The sequence below is a fragment of the Pleurodeles waltl genome, chromosome 4_1 (genome assembly GCF_031143425.1).
Source record: "Pleurodeles waltl isolate 20211129_DDA chromosome 4_1, aPleWal1.hap1.20221129, whole genome shotgun sequence".
Taxonomy (NCBI): domain Eukaryota; kingdom Metazoa; phylum Chordata; class Amphibia; order Caudata; family Salamandridae; genus Pleurodeles; species Pleurodeles waltl.
In genome coordinates, this window is record NC_090442.1 from 635,058,737 (window position 1) to 635,076,572 (window position 17,836).

General features: G+C 42.6%; 1 protein-coding gene across 1 annotated transcript in view; it reads right to left on the reverse strand.

The window, feature by feature from the left end:
- Positions 1 to 17,836, reverse strand: part of TAFA2 (TAFA chemokine like family member 2) — a 1,054,087-nt gene that overhangs the window by 936,863 nt on the left and 99,388 nt on the right. The window lies entirely within an intron of this gene.

A 17,836-nucleotide genomic window follows, 5' to 3' on the forward strand; every position in this document is an offset into this window, starting at 1 on the left:
ACTTAATATGTGATCTATTTTTACCACTAGCTCCATGAGATCAATACAAGGTTCAGAAGGATCCACAATTTGGGCCAGTAAGTCCTTTACCTCATCTTTCAGTCCTCTACAAAAGTAGGTGCTACGTTTAGCCTCTGGTCAACCAACTTCTGCCACTAATTGGTTAAAATTAAAAATATACGTCATGAGATCCTTATTACTCTGTTTTAAGTTTAACAACTCAGTATCCACTGACTGCATAAATAAATGACTATCAAAACATCTCTTTAAATCAGTTTTAAAGGCAGCAAAATTATACAACAAAGGATCATTGCATTCCACCATTGGGCTAGACCATGTGGCCGCAGTACCCGCTAGGTATGACAACACTAAAACTAGTTTGGCTTTTTCAGTAGGGAAACAAGAAGCTTTGCACAAGAAGTGCAGATGACACTGATTAATAAATGTAGTAAATTTTGTGGGGTCCCCGGTGAACCGTTCAGGTGGTGCCAAAGGAATGGATGTGACATGGACTACAGGAATAGCAGACCAAGAAGGAGTGACTGGAGAAAAAGTATTCAGAGAGGCTCCCTGACTAGTCTCAGGAATAGGATTAGAAGCTATTTTGTGTTGTAATGCATCTACCCTAAAAGTGAGTGCTTGTGACTCCTTTTGCAAATTGCCAATCATGTTTGCCAAATCAGCTAAAGTAAAATTATATTCCTCCATATTACTCCATGCACGTGGGCTTGGCGTTCTGTCAGATCTCACCTTGTTTTTCTGCAAGGGCAATAGGATAACCAGGAAGTGTATTCCCAACTTCCCTTACAATCCAAACAGCCCAACCATGTCAAAGCTAATTCTGGGTAAAAAAGGGAAGAGGGGATGGAAGAAAAAGAAACACTGGTCCCGTAAAGTCTAGACAGGTTTACATGTGTTACCCAATTGTTTTCTGTATGGCCTCCTGAATGAGAAATAAAGAGAAGAAATTAGAATCTACTAACTTAGAAAAGAAATAAGAAAAATGTGTAGAGACTCCTTACAACTATATTTAGAATACCTGGGTGAATCCCCCTTTCCTGTTTAGCGAATATATGGTTGATGGACAAGAGATGTGCAGGATCTATAAAATACATTAAACAGAGGGTATTAAAGAGGACAATGCTTTATCCTAGGTGTACCTATTTACATTTAATAGGCTTTACACACACCCTTTTTCCTTCTAACTAAATTTGCTTCAAAAGAGATCAGGGGCCAGATGTAGGTATATCCTGAATTGCGAGTCGCAATTGGCGAATCGCAATTCAGGATGCAGGATGGTGTCTCTGACACAATCTGTGACTCGCAAGGGGGTTGCAAAGGCCCACCTCATTAACATGTCTGTGACTGCTTTTAAATAAAGCAGTTTTTTTTATTTTTATAATGCAGCCTGTTTTCCTTAAAGGAAAACGAGATGCATTACAAATTGAAAAAATGAAACATTTCAGTTTCATTTTTTCAGAAATGTTTTCCAGGCCATTCACAAAGGGGAAGGGGTCCCATGGGGACCCCTTCCCTTTTGCGAATGTGTTGCCACCAGTGTGACACTGGTGGTAACTGCGATTGCTTTGCGACCGCGTTCGCGGTCACAAAGCAATGCAGCATCGCATTGCACCTCGCAAACAGGAAGGGGAACACCCCTTCCTATTTGCAACTCGCAGTCCCGTTTTGCGAGTCTGTAACCAGGTTACCGACTCGCAAAGCAGGAATAGGGAATTGCAATGTGGGTTTTGCACGTCGCAAACAGCGTAATTCGCTGTTTGCGACGTGAAAAACCGTTGCTACAGCTGGCCCTAGGTAGTTTAAACACGTAACCAACATATAAAGTCCTTTGTATTTACATATTGGCCAGTTCAGACAACGTACTAAATATATATCCTGGTATGTATTCAGAGGATGATTTCTATTGTGGCCAAAATCAACATGTCCCAAGAAACTGGTAAGTAATTGTATATAATGTTCATGAATTCACAGCATGTTTTTTTCCAACTGAAAAATAGGAGCTAGTCTTATTCTAAAAGTTCACTTCTTTTCTTTGAAGGATTTAAAGTTAAGCGGTGACATTGGCGTAGCAGTCATTGAAATCCCCAAAGAGAATCACACCTTAGAAGTATATGCATCAATTTAAGTCACCTTAGCTGTTCAGCAAGCTTTGCCACTATGTAGACATTGTGGGAAGTGATACTTTAAAGTTCTTGCTTTTCCTTTGTGTTTTCCCAGGTTTGAAAATCGGGTGCTTAGCAGGAGTGGCATCCAAGTCATCAAAACAACAAGAAATAAGCCAATGTGAAGTGACGACGAAGACACCAAGAGCAGTGTGTGATCTGTAAGCAGAAAGTGAGCGAACCATTAGCAGGAAACTGCAGCCACGAAACACTAGAATGCCAAGCAGTTTCCTGCATGACGGAAGTGGTTTTGTACCTGCCACGCTCCACTCCTGCTGCAGCCTGCAACCTGTTCATGGCAGGCATGACAGCTGCAACCTACTTGTAGCATTTATTTTGCAGGCCTTCGGTACATGTAGTACAATATACTAGGGACTCATAAGTAAAGTAAGTGTGCCAATTAGGTGTATGCCAATTTTATCATGTTTAAAGAGGAAAGCACAATCACTTTACCGCTGGTTAGCAGCAGTAAAGGGTGCAGGGTCCTGTAGTCAACAAAAACGGTTTCAGTTAAAGAAGGCAAAAATCTGGTCGAGTACTATGCAAAAGATGGTCACTTCCAATACCAATCACATGTAAATTATTCTTAACCTTGCCTCAAAGGAACTTTCTAGGAAAAACCAGCGCAAAAGGCTTAGTCACATACCCACCGCACTGGAAAACAAGAAGATCCAGATGCATTTCCGTCTCATTGGGAAAACGCACTGAGCTTGAGACCCACTGCTGCCGATTGTCCTACTTAGGGACACACACTGAATCAACCATCCCTTTTTTATGCTGACTCTGGAATTTACTGGGAAAAGATCTTTGGGTTCAGATAGTATTACTAGCACCACGTTTTTACAATGTTTAAATGATGCGAGGACACTCTTGGGCCAAATGCCATCGGTATTACGTTGAGCAACACCAAAACATTTAGATAGGTGGAACACCGAAGCAGGTTTAGGAACAATGTCGCATCATACAGTCGTAGATCATGTATCCACATGTGTTTTGCATTGTTGTTTTGTCCCAATCCTAGCACTCGATGTGGTGTCTGCAAGAATGCTATCAATGTGTGTTCTCCGCACAAGGATTATTTTGTGCCTAGCACCTTTCCATTAAGATGCTTCAAATAATCTAACGATTTCCTGAGCTTAAAGGCCTTGGAAGGCAGCCAAAGCTGCATTTTCCTTTTTCAGCTAAGTAGCCTACCTTGATTTTAATGCATGTACGTTGGGCTTCCTTTCTAAATGTAAGAGACTGCGAGGAAAGGGGAAATATGATACGAATATGAATGTGTGGAGTTCATTCAAAAATAAAAATCCATGAACTCTTTGCTTGGAGGTCATTTTTACTAGGCATATCGAACAGGAATCATGATCCATCTTCCTGCCTTGTTGCTTCCCTATCGCAATTCTCACTGCCAACCTATCAATAGCAGGGGAAAGGTCAGACTGCTCTGTCTCTGACACCTGAGGTCCCACTTAAAGACCCCATGATGAGGGGGCCAATAATGCGGTTATATTCATCCCCGATGCACTGAAAACCCGAATTACATGAGCATCAGAAATTTGGATGGGGGGAGTTACTCTTGAGTATGGAATAATGTTAAGTAGCATGCAGGAAGTTGTGTTTCTGCGCCGTTCTTGCACTTCCTCTCATTTCGATTTGAATTTTCTCCCGAACATTTCACCTGCTTTTAGGAGGCAAAGTGTCCTGGTGAAAAAACCAGAAAGCGTGAAGTTTCTGTGTAACTTGCAATTCCCGTGGGGTCTTTAACTCTGTCAGGATTAACAGGGCTTTTGTAATGAGTCCCTAAATGTCATTCAAGATATTTCCCAGGTAATCTCTTTCCATCTGACATGATTGTTTATTTTTAAAGGACTCAGTTCCCTGGCTGGTGAATTATACCTAACTTTATTACAATAAACGTGTAGAAAACAATCATAAAAACATAGGTTTTGAAAATAAGATGGAAATCCAACTTATCGTCTGAAATGTATCATATGTCCCCAAAAGGAAATCTGGTTTGCAAGAATATTTTAGCACTTCCACAGAAGAACGCAACGCTGTGGGCTAGATGTAGACCCTACCATACAGTTCAGTCTGCTCCAGTGCACAGCAAGAGACACCTCTTCCTTAACGGTAGCTCCACAACACTTGATGCCACGCTCATTGAGGCACTTCACCATAACGGGATCAAGAAAATGCATTTTGCTCAGCACTTATTGCACTGATGTTCCTGCCAGGATATATTCCTTCAGGAAAATGTAGCTTCTTTCACCTCTGACGCAGACTCTTTGTCCACTTATGTGTTTGAATGACTTCAAAAAGCAATACCTTTTTACATTGGATTGCAGATGTAGATGACCTTCCCCGATACATAGAAACTCCCAGATCTTGTGGTCAGCTGTGATGTGTTTTGGAGACACTCTTGTACTTCTTTTAAGATTCTTACTCATCTGCCAGACAAACATGCCTTGTTTTCAGAGTTTCGCCTTCGAATCTGGAATACCTACTGCACTAAGGTCCAACTCGAATGTGATTTGAGACTCCCTATGGGTCTCTTGGGCACAGCCAGTCCTCCTTTTGGTTACTGGGTGTTCATTGCTGCAAGCTCAATGTTCTCATTTTCATTGACAAATACCATAGACAGGCTGGGTCTCAAGTTTCCAGCTGGGACCTTATACCGTACGAGTTAGCACACTGAGTACATTCCTACTTTTTAATGGATATTTAGAAGTTTCTTCTCCCACATGATGGATATTTTGTGATATAAATGCAGTAGATGTGACTGATTCCTACTTGGTCAGGCTGGAGGCACTTGTGGTATTGCTTGCTGTTTTGTAGTGTGTATCTGTTGAAGGAACTCCATCCCCTAGAAATCCATGGTGATGCATCTCTGAGCCTAAACTAGCTTGGATACTCTGCTGCCACCCCTCTGGCTCTGGCCTAGCAAGATATTATATGTAAGATATTAGAACGCACTGCAATCAATAGAGAGCCCGTGTTATTTGCAGATCACAAGAGAACTGATGGGGCTGTTCTTAATTTCCTTGCATTCTGTTACCCGTGGCATGGATAGCAGCATGCTAAACCTGTGGGATTAGTGTATATTCTACCATTGTGTTCCTCTATTTAGAATTATTCCCTATTGCCATCTCTTCATGTTGCAGCTGGGAGAGAGGAAAAGGATATGCATTTATTTTTATTCCTGCCAGTCCTGTGGTAAGATGGTAGCTCTAAATCTTGCAGTTTGTAGGTTTATTCCACATTTCACTGCTTTGTGCACCTTTTGTATGAGACATGTACCTAGACTGAGCGATTTCACCACTAAGCGTGTCACAAATTAGGACATCTGTGTATAAGATGATCTGTGCTTAAGGATTGCAAAGTGGGCAAGCACCCAAGACAGGTGGAGAAAAAATATGTGATTGAAAATAGTCTTGAGGCTACCAGCAGCTGAGATCTGTTGTGAGTGGACACTGTAAGTTAGGCAAGGCAACTGGCCACGGGAGTTGTTCAGCGCACCACCACCCATATCTGGGGCATTATGTCTAGCACAAGGGGGAACATCTAGATTATTATGTCATGTTTGGGATATTGTGTGCACTTATAAAGGGACCATCCGAAGTGATGTGTCCTCCTCCGGAGGGAACCTCAGGGTCATTGCATCCAATGCTGGGGGACTTGTGTGGAGCATTGTGCTCAGCTCTGGGAGCCACATATATGTCATTGTGTGCAGCTCTGGAGTAAGGGTACACCTTCAGAAGTGCGCCCACTTCTGAACACATGTACTCATGTATAGCACAGTGCAGCTTTATTCCAGTTTAGCACCAGACGGATATCTTCAGGTATGCACTGTACAGATAACCTCTGACATATTGTTGTATGTATTTGTGTATAAACAGATACGTATTGTTGGACCTGGCTTTTTGACAGGGTCATCCCCAAACTTTTTGCCTCCTTCCTCCTATTTTTTCTGACCTGTTGTTGTTGGCTTTTGACCTCTGGGCACTTTACCACTGCTAACCAGTGCTAAAGTGCATATGCTCTCTGTGTAAATGGTACTATTGATTGGTTTATCCATGATTGGCTATTTAATTTACTTATAAGTCCCTAGTAGAGTGCACTATATGTGCCTAGGGCCTGTAGATTAAATGCTGCTAGTGGGCCTGCAGCACTGGTTGTGCCACCCACTTCAGTAGCCCCTTAACCCTGTCTCAGGCCTGCCATTGCAAGGCCTGTGTGTGCAGTTTCACTGCCACTTCGACTTGGCATTTAAAAGTACTTGCCAAGCCTAGAACTCCCCTTTTTCTACATATAAGTCATCCCTAATGTGTGCCCTAGGTAACCCCTAGAGCAGGGTGCTGTGTAGGTAAAAGGCAGGACATGTACCTGTGTAGTTATATGTCCTGGTAGTGTAAAACTCCTAAATTGGTTTTTACACTACTGTGAGGCCTGCTCCCTTCATAGGCTAACATTGGGGCTGCCCTCATACACTGTTGAAGTGGCAGCTGCTGATCTGAAAGGAGCAGGAAGGTCATATTTAGTATGGCCAGAATGGTAATATAAAGTCCTGCTGACTGGTGAAGTCGGATTTAATATTACTATTCTAGAAATGCCACGTTTAGAAAGTGAGCATTTCTTTGCACTAAAATCTTGTTGTGCCCTTCAATCCACGTATGGCTAGGTTTAGTTGTGCATTCACTTAGACACACCCCAAACACAGGGTACTCAGCCTCACTTACATACATCTGCATTTTGAATGGGTCTTCCTGGGCTGGGAGGGTGGAGGGCCTGCCCTCACACAAAGGACTGCCACACCCCCTACTGGGACTCTGGCAGACAGGATTGAACTGAAAGGGGGCTTGGTGCATTTCTTAGACACTCTTTGAAGTCACCCCCACTTCAAAGGCACAACTTAGTATAAAACAGGGCCTCTGCCCTACCTCATCAGACACTTGCTGGAGAAGAAACCTGAACCAGAAACTACATCCTGCCAAGAAGAACTGCCTGGCTGCTCAAAGGACTCACCTGTCTTCTTTTCTACAAAGGACTGCTGCCTTGCTGTTGGCCTGCTGCCTTGCTGAACTGCCTGGCTGCTCAAAGGACTCACCTGTCTGCTTTTCTACAAAGGACTGCTGCCTTGCTGTTGGCCTGCTGCCTTGCTGAACTCTTGTCTGGCTGTAAAAGTGCTCTCCAAGGGCTTGGATAGAGCTTGCCTCCTGTTCCCTGAAGTCTCATCCGAAGCTACATTTTCTATTTGATTCATCTGAAAATACCTCTTTAGTTTAAGTTTACGAATAAATCTAAAAAGGTCAATCTTGGATCTGCAGGGATCCCCAAAAGTTTTAGGGCAGAAATTTAGTCCTTTAGCTAAAAGAGTACTCATCCCCGATGTTAGTTCAATTTTAGATAAGTTGACCACATTTATAGTTGATAATTCTTCAACACCTAATTTTTCTTGTCCCAAGATCTTGTTTTGGCACCCTCCTGATCCTTTGTCTTGACCACCTGATCCTCTATTACCCCTCCTAGTCTTTTTGTATGGTGTGTTCCTTTGTTCTGAATAAATTTGCCTCGTTTCATTCTCATTAACTCCTGTAAAAAAGTACTGCCCTCCGAGACGTCACTAACCTGGGCAGAAGTACTCGGACCACCTTCTACCTCACTATCACTAGTGACCGAGGTACTAATGGATGTTGAGTCAGAAATGTTGGACAAGCTAGACCTCCTAGGGGCCAGATTGGTATGTACTAAATGATCATATTTGCTGGAAAACGTGAAAATCCTGCCTGTCAGATAATCCTTTTCATCACGTTTCAATTTACGGGCTTTTCTTTGTGTGATTTCCTCCTGATATTTAAGTAATATTTCTTCCAGAATCTTGTAGTTTTTATCGGTGGCTTCCTTAAGATTCAAATGAGCAATTTCCTTTTCTAAAACCTCAATTTCTCTTTGTAATTGGGTCACTTTCCTCTCTGAATTGATAATCAAAATATCCATAAGTTTCATCGAGCTGGTAGTCAGCTCTTTATCCCACATGACTAACAAGTCCATATCCAAGTCATCATAGGTAGGAAAGATCTGAGATCTTAAACCTCTGGGGATGCGATTTAACTTCCTATACTGTTTTAAAGTCGCTCCATCCCATCATTTAGATAATTCACTCTTTTTTAATCTCTCCAATCTAATGAATTTGCTCCCTTAAGCCTTCATTTTGTATATTAGAGTTATTACGTGATGTGTTCTGAATCGTGCCCCCCTTGGCTAGGCTTTCGAACAGTTCCTCAGCTAATTTGATTCTGTCCATGATATAAAATGTATAAAAGTTAAGGCCCGTGTCCAAGCTGCCCCCCTCAAATGTTTATAGGTAAAATGGGGTGTAATAACAGGGGATTACTGGCGCTCAGGATACTAATTGGCCAATTATATCATTAGGGGTTGCCTACACAAGGGAAAACACCCATCCCTCAAAGGTTCAAAATAAACCCAACAATAATTACCACAAACTGAGGCCCCCCTTCCACAAGTTAAGTAAGTCAAAAATCAAGTGAGTAAAGTTCACATCAAGTAAGTCAAAATTCAAGTGAGTAAAGTTCAAAGGAATGCAATCTACAAATTTCACGTAAATCAATATAAAGTCCAATCCAGTCCAATTACCATGCACAATGGAAATGTTCTAGTACCAACAGTATTTGGGGGTGGCGGGGAGAGAGAGAGATCTACAGCAACACGGGCTCAGTCACCACAGAAAATGTCCAACATGCATATTTTAAATCTCACAGATGGGTTAAAAAATGCAAGGGTCTTCAGAACTGCCATTTTGTTCATAGAAATGCACAAAGACCCCGTGGCCACAATTAGTGCTGCAAACGTGTCTGGAGTGTTATATGTGCATTGGGTCAGATGGGATGTGTTGCAAATTTTAACAGCTAATCAAGGAAAGAGTGAAATCTCTGGTGGGACCCTAAGATAATACAGATGACTAAAAAGTTACACGTTTCTGAATAATGAGCTTGTTACAGAGAAAAATATTTAAACTGACGCAGGAATGTCAAATTACGTAGCTTTGAGAAGTAGCTCCGATCCGCAAACGTTATTATAAGACTGACTGGAGTTTGCCTTTACCCTTCACGAGAGAGGTTCTGTGTGTACACAGGGGGGACGGGTTGAGATATATAAATACCTCAGTGGTGTTATGTCTTTTGTCATGGAGCTCCCTCCCTTACGGGACACAGGGAACTACGAGAAGGCCCCATGATATGTTGTTAACAGGAAGAAGACGTTTAAGAAAAATCACGAAAGTACTGTATGTCAGAACAAGTCTCCTATTCATGGATCAGCCTCATGTTAGAGCTACTTCGAGGGCAAGGCAATGGGTAAGGCAATTCTAAATAGCTAGACAGCGCGTACCACTATAGAATCCCAACTAATACATAAATCACACACTCTCCCGCCATACACTCAAAAACACAGTCTCACATACACATACATGCACACACATACACACACACATAGATCCACACACACGTACAGTCTCCATCAACACACACGTACAAGCACATTTGCACAGGCAAACGCAGCTCCTTCTACCCACATCTCTCCTATTAAAACTTACCAGCTGAAAACGTGTGATCTCTGTTCTTCTTCCTTGGCGCTCTTTTGCTTTGCTTCCAGAGGGCTTTTTAGTCTGATTATCGAACCATGATGATCTTGTGGAGACTGGCAGCCCGATAAGAAGGCAGGATAGGCCCAGGGCCAAACTCTTCTTCACCCCTGTCTGTCCTGCCTTCTGCTAGGGCCTGGGGTGGCATAGATGAAAAACATGTCAGTGCGCAGAAAGGCTTCACTGTTTCACATGTGTGCAATGCACAGGGCGTGCATTGCATTTCTAATGGATTGCAAATGTGTGAAGGGGGCTGCAAAGAAAAGTGCCCTTACACATTGCATGCATGGAATCCTACAGATGCCACTCCCCTGTCCTTCTGCTGCTGACATTCACATTTTGCATTGCCTGCAGCAATAATCTAAGATATGAAAACAGGTGAACTGACATATCTGCCATTTTGTCTGATTACAATTCTGCTGATCAAAGTTGCATAGAACAGCTCAGCTTATTGTGTGGTGTACTGGCACTGGTGGGGCTGCACCTCAGTGCCCCCTAGGCACCAGGCGCCACTACAGCCCAGGCAAAAAAACACCAAGCCATATGAAAGAGATCAGCTAAGAAAAGAGATTGAAAGGCCTTATGCAATGGGTCAGCTAAGGTAAGAGGTGGTGAGCTCTCTTCTCATTCATGTACAACGTTTTTGATGAGCACATCATTGGTTTGCGCCTGAAGTGACAGACTTCTCCTATGTACAGTGCTAGTGGAATATATCTTCAGTTGCCTTGCAAGACTGCATGTAAAACCTCTATCTATTCCACTGATGTATTTGGAAAATGATGCTGTAAAATTAACGATTTCACTCTTTTTTATAGGGAGAAACTTCCTAACACAATTTTCCGCTCTTTCCTGGAATAGTTTGGGCTTACTCGGAGCACCTGGGTTCATTTGATTAAACTTTAAACTACACCTATAATGAAGTTTATCAGTCACCACTCATTGAAGGCCAACATATCGTGGGCTCTCTCATGTAGCAAGGTGGTTAGAGGAATTAACATTCTGAAATAAGTAATCTTATGTGCTGTATTAAACAAATGAAAACAATAAAAGAGGTATCACAACCCTAAAATGTTACACAAATTATTGTTTAAGCAGTTCTTTTTAAAAGCTGCAAAGATGGATTGTGTCCATCAAGCTGGCACTTTGTTTGGATTTTTTGTCTGTAAAATTGACCTCCGTGTATCATCATTGAACACATCAACTCAATAACCATAGAAACATTGAAGAAATGGAGACAACATGTTTGTGGCTGAAGGCATGTTTTCTACGTTTGCAATTTGGATGCTTGTCCTCACCTATTCTAAGGCGGGAGGTTATTCAGCTTCCTTCCATTTCTCAAAGATGCATACTCCAGCCCACAAGATAAGGTACAATAAGTAATCCAATACGCATCCCCTGTATTACAAAATAATTAGAATGTCACCCATCTCTATATTTGTTCTAAATCTGCTTATGTTGTACAGAGGAACAACATTTGAGTGCCCAATCACTGAGTCCTGGTACAACCTCAATTTGTTCTGTGGATCCAGTATAGTGTGGCAATCGTAAAGAAATTGTTTCTATTTAGGGAAACCAAAATCTTATCTTATGTAAACTTTCTTTAGATACTTGCCATGGATTTGTTCCTCTCAGGCTTGTCAAGGTCTCCAATCAGATTGACTCTCAAGAATCCGTCCTTCTCTCATCAACATCCTGAAGAGTATGTACAAAGCAACATGTCTTTTCTCATCTGATCATGGGCTACATGGGAAAGATTTTCCAATTCTAATTGCCCTTAGTCAACTTGCCAAATGATAATATTTAAATATAGAGAGAGCTTGACCTTGCAGCCCAGGATCCCCAGAGTGGTTAGAGGCTGTAATAAGTTGTACAGAAGAACTAAATCATGTTCCACATACTTTCAAAGCAGCCTGCATTGTATTTTTAAGCTATACTTTTTGGATTGCAAATGTATATGCAAAGCCTTTTCAAGAGTCTGGATTGGTCAGAAAAGGTCATAACAGAAAGCCAATCCTTAGGTTTCATTTCACTTTCATATGCTATGAGAGAGCTAAACGGTTTAATATTGTAGTTCAAATAGTATGCTCTGACCCATCTTTTCTCAATGACCTAGTGCAGACCCAGGTACGACATCTTCAATTATGAAGTCTGTCTACTGGAAAGCTTCTTCCTGATAACCTAAAATGTGATCTTTCTTCCTTAGTGCACAATCCATGGACGTGAAATTAGTTCTCAGAAAGCTCTGGTGCAGGTGACGAAACCTTTGCTACGGAAGCTGGCATCCTCAGCATTAAGGATTTGTCATTAAAAAACTCTTTAACATCCAAGAGGGCCTTGATATTAATGATCTTGGTGACAATAATCTCAATAAGAATTTCTCCGTTTTGCGTGTAGCTTATCTATAGTGTTGCCACTGATGACAACCTCAGGGTCAAAAGTGATCTCAACTTCGAATTAGACGTCTTATGGGAAGGAGAAAAAGTTAAAATAAAGCAAATAGCCATCATCTCAGGGGGATAAAGGTGGGTGTCAGAGGGTGGTTCCACAGTATCAAGGAATGGTGTGAGGCACTGCTCATCTTCCTTGCGGGAGGTAGAGGTCTGGGTTCTTCTCCCTTCCTTTTTGTGGCTTTAGCAGAGGGTTAGCTGAGCCTCTGTCAGAAGCAGTACATACAATGTTTGCAATTGTCCAAATTATGGTATTCTAAAAAACTGTGATCCTTGCTCATCTTCTTCCACGCATGAAAAAATTCTTAAACATGGATTATATTTCAGCAGAAAAAAAGCTTCTTCTTTTCAAGATAATTTTGAAACTGCAGAAAGAAACCAGAGGGAGAAAAACTGTTTTTCTAAGAACTAGTTAAAACCTGGTAAATATACTATGGCCTGATTATACTTTTTTAGTGCCGCATTTGCATAATTTTTTGAAGCAAAAGCAGCGCAAACTTACAAATTCAATTATATTTTGTGTCTGCTCCATTTTTGCGTCAATAAAATGACGCAAATACAGCGCTAAAAATGTATAAATCAGGCCCTTAGTGCTTAGAAATCCTCTCTACTCAATTGCAAAACAGAACAAAGGGTATTAACTACTACAGAGTGCTGTGTGTGCATGCGAATGAGTGGCCTTAAAGCAGCAGAAACTACTCACCTGAGCAGCCTACAACCTTTAATTACTTCTTCTACATATATCAAACAGCATGATAGGATGTAATTGTAATTCATTGTAGGTCAAAATATTGTATTCAAAAATATCAAGTGACACAAATAGTGTCCTTAATGTAATTTAAAAATATCGTCTCACTGAATGTATTTCGTCCATAATTAACTCCAATGGGCAATACTTTGATAATTGCTATTTAGGACACAATATTCAGACAACGATACTTGGCAGCATACCTTTTCGACAAAGCATGTTAAGAGCAAATGCACAACTCCAACTTCCAGAAAGCCTAGATCAAGTGATCATGACTCGGGTGACATGGGATCACTCCACAGCCCAGGAGACATGGAAACCCTTCCATGATCTAAATGACTAAAACATTTATATTTAACGCTGGGCATGCAGTTATCTCTCTCCATCAATATTTCTCAACATTGAGGTGCTCGTCTCTTTACTAACTTCCTTCTTTCCTAGTACCCTTTAGATTAAAGTTCAACAGGGTAGTATTAATTGTATCTATGTCTGAATCGTAACATGTTGTTTCTCATCACTGTGTGTCATAAGCTTCAGTTTTAACAATTTATTTTTATTATAGGGGAAATATCTACATTTTGTTTGTGCAGTATATCTAACAAATACTCAAAGAGAAAAAGAAAATGCAAACAAACTCAAATATAAAAGCAGCAGAGCTAGCACACAGTAAGGAGTCAAAAAAGGAAGCAAGGAGTGCTGCTCATTTCATAAACTCTGAGCACTGATGTCAGGAGCCATCAGCAATGGATTATTCCGTGCATCATATTCATTACAACCATGGTTATTGACGATGTGGTACGGCGACTTCCACAGAGTCGCGGACTTCAGCGGGGCTGCAGCGGCGTCGGGCCTGCAAAGGTCGTCGCGTTCCAGCGAAGATCACGGAGTCGGTTGCAGGCGGCGTCACCGGATTCAGCAGTGGCCTAAGTCCGAAGTCGTCCAAAGTCGATTTCCTTGGATTTCCACCAGCTTTCCTTTCAAGGGCCCAGGGACTGGATAGGGCATCACTTGTCAGAGCAGGTGTCTCTCCAGAGACTCCAGGTGCTGGCAGAGAGAAGTCTTTGCTGTCCCTGAGACTTCAAACAACAGGAGGCAAGCTCTAAATCAAGCCCTTGGAGATTTCTTCACAAGATGGAAGGTACACAAAGTCCAGTCTTTGCCCTCTTACTCTGGCAGACGCAGCAACAGCAGGGTAGTTCCACAAAGCACAGTCACAGGCAGCTCTTCTTCCTCAGCTCTTCAGCTCTTCTCCAGGCAGAGGTTCCTCTTGTTTCCAGAAGTGTTCTAAAGTCTGTGATTTTTCGTGCCCTTCTTATACCCAATTTCTCCTTTGAAGTAGGCCTACTTCAAAGTAAAGTCTCTCTTGAATGTGAAATTCTGCCTTGCCCAGGCCATGTCGCGCCGCTGCGTGCGGCACGAGCCGAACATTCGGCTCGGGCCGCTGCACGCGGTCCTAAGACGCGCCGCGTCCCCAGCCTGCTCTGCACCTTCAGAGGCCCCAAATTGGGCATGGGGCCTCATTCTTCTTTAGCGCATCGCACTCACAGGCAGGTCTGACCCCCACTCACCTGTTCTTTTCTTTTTCTTCTTTTTCTGGACATCTGGTTGTGCCTTCCTTTATGTTTTTTCTCCCTTTCCTATATTACCCTTCTCTTCCCAGTATTCCTTGTTCCCTACTCTCTATGGCTCCTAGTCCATTCTGTTCTATGTGTTTTTTCCCTCTCTAAGATGGTGTCCTTGTACTTCCTGTTGGTCGCTTCCTGTTTGTTGGTATTTAAGGGCTGTGGTTCTCTCTCTCTTTGCGCTGCAACACTTTCTGTTTGGATGGTGTCTTCGCTCCTACTTCCTTGTCTTCCTGTGCTGGTTCTCGTTGGTTCCAGAGTATTTTCCTGTATTTTGCTCCTGCTGTTACCTGTTCATTTTGTTCCTGTTGCAGGAACCTATCTTTTGGAGGTTTTTTCCCCTTTTCAGGGTTTTTTTCCCTCTGGCACTACTTCTGAGGGACACGGCCTGCTCTTGGCGTACCCATTGCCTGCAGCACCGTGGCTACCAGAAAGAGTCGCCCCTACCTGGGCCAAGGCCGAACATTCAAGAACAAGATCCACGCCACTCGTTCTGCGGACTCCAGATCAAAGCACCACGTAAGTCGTGACAGATTGCAGCACCAATACTCCTAACGTCATCTAACACCATGGATAATACAGTGACGGCTGCTGCAGATCCTGATCAATCTCTTCTGGCAACTATTCAGCAACAGGCTCAGGAACTGCAACAATTACGCAATGAGAATGCTGCTTTATGACAGGCTTTGGCTTTCGGCAGTGCAGATGTTCCGGCCATCTCCACCTCTACTCCTCGTTTTTCCGGTGAACCAACTAAACTGCGAGAGTTCCTCGATGCATTAACTGTGTATTTCGCCTTCCGACCTACCCAATTCTCCCACGACAAGACAAAGGTGGGATATCATATCAGTGCGTTATCCGGTCCTGCCTTGGCCTGGGCAACCCCGATGGTATCATCCAATGACCCAGTATTGTCGGACTATTCCGCCTTCGTGAATCGGTTTAAACAGATGTTTAGTCGTCCAGGATTGGAGGCCTCTGCAGAAGAAGCCTTATGTGATATCCAACAAGGCTCACAAGATGTCCTCCAATATATTACTCGCTTTCGACAGCTAGCGGCTGAGACCACCTGGGTGGAACGAACTCTGGTGACTTTATTTCGTAGAGGACTTAAGGAAGAGTTTAAAGATGAGTTAGTACACTCCACCCGAGTTGAAGATCTTTGTGATCTGATGGATCAAGCTCTTTCCATCGAATACCGTCTCCAAGAACGACTTATGGAGAAGAGAAAGAGCAGAGGATCTTCTCAGCCAAGCACTTCACGAGTCTTTATGCATTGTCCCGAGGAACCTCATCTTTCCACCAGAGACACAGAAGGTGAACCTATGCAGGTGGATACCACCCGAGGTCCACTTTCCGTTAGCGAGCTGGAAGACAGACCTAAGAAAGGATTGTGCCTGTATTGTGGTGCTGCCGGCCACATGCTTCGTACCTGCCCCGTTCGTCCTCAAAGGCCATCGGGAAACTTCCCGTCCTCTGTAAGAAGGGAGGGGACGGGATCATCTGCTATACCTTCCATCAGTTCATTCAAGGACAATTCCACGACTTTGTTTATGTTACCTGTGACGTTACAGTTACCGGACGGCCGTCAAGAAAAAACGATGGCTTTACTTGATTGTGGTGCTAGTGGCATATATATGGATAAGACTTGGGCCACGACTCAACAAATACCAACACGACCCAAGGAAATCCCAGAACAAGTGCACAGAGTGGATGGGTCCTTAATATCCTCTGGTCCAGTTGATACTACCACTCTGACACTAAGTTTACAATTTGGAAACCATCAAGAACACATCTCATTTGATCTCCTATCATCCCCCAATCATACTATAATTTTAGGAATTCCGTGGTTCATAAGACATAACCCTTATGTAAATTGGGAAACCCGGACTATTTCCTTGTCCTCACAGTTTTGTTACAAGAACTGCTTTGCTTCAGACACATATTGGTCACCCAAGAGGTTGATGCCTACTGAAATTACTATTGGATGTTCCATCAATACAGTCCAAGGAGTCCCTGATCACTATCTAGAATTTCAGGATGTGTTCCAAAAACCATACAGACCTGTGTTGCCCCCACATCGAGATTACGATTGTGCTATTCCCTTGGAACCTGGAGCTATCGTTCCCTTTGGGAGGATGTATTCACTCACGGAACCTGAAAGGAAAGTTCTTAAGGAGTATCTGGAAGAAAACTTACATAGCGGTCTTATTGTACCATCGTCCTCTCCGACAGGGGCTCCCCTCTTTTTTGTACCCAAGAAGACGAAGGATCTTCGTCCCAGCCTAGATTTTCAAGGTCTAAATAAGATAACTATAAAAGACCGTTATCCTTTGCCCCTCATCAAGGATATATTAGAGGCAGTCAGAGGGGCTCAACGATTTACCAAACTGGATCTTCGTGGAGCCTACCACCTTTTGCGTATTAAAGAAGGAGACGAGTGGAAGACTGCTTTCCAGACCCCATTTGGTCATTATGAGTAGAGTGTTATGCCTTTTGGTCTCACTAATGCCCCCTCCATTTTCCAAAGATTTATGGACTCTGTGTTCTCTGATCTCTTGAACCATATGGTCATCATCTACTTAGACGATATCCTTATTTATTCTAGACGTCCTGAACTTCATTCCTCTCACGTGAAACAAGTCCTTTAAAGACTCCGGGAACATCAACTGTCCTGTAAACCAGAAAAGTGTGAGTTTGACAAGACCGAAGTCAAATATTTGGGATATCACCTTAGTCCCACTGGAATAGCTATGGACCAGGAAAAGGTACAAGCTATCCTAGACTGGCCTTCTCCTTCCTCTATTAAGGAAATGCAATGTTTTCTAGGATTGGCTAATTTTTATCGGCAGTTTATCTTGGACTTTGCAGAACAAACCAGCCACATAACTCAAACATTGAAAAAAGGAGAAATTAAAGAAAGGCTTTGTCTGGACTAGGGCGGCTGAAATAGCTTTTCAGAGTCTAAAAAAAGCCTTCACTCAAGCACCGATATTGAGACACCCAGATACCAACAAACAATTTATTGTTGTTACTGATGCTTCCGAAAGAGCCATCGGAGCTGCCTTACTCCAACAACAAGAAGATGACGGTCTTGAACATCCTGTTTTCTATTTGTCCCATGTACTCTCTGCGTCGGAACAACATTACTCAGTACTAGAAAGGGAGTTATTAGCTCTGAA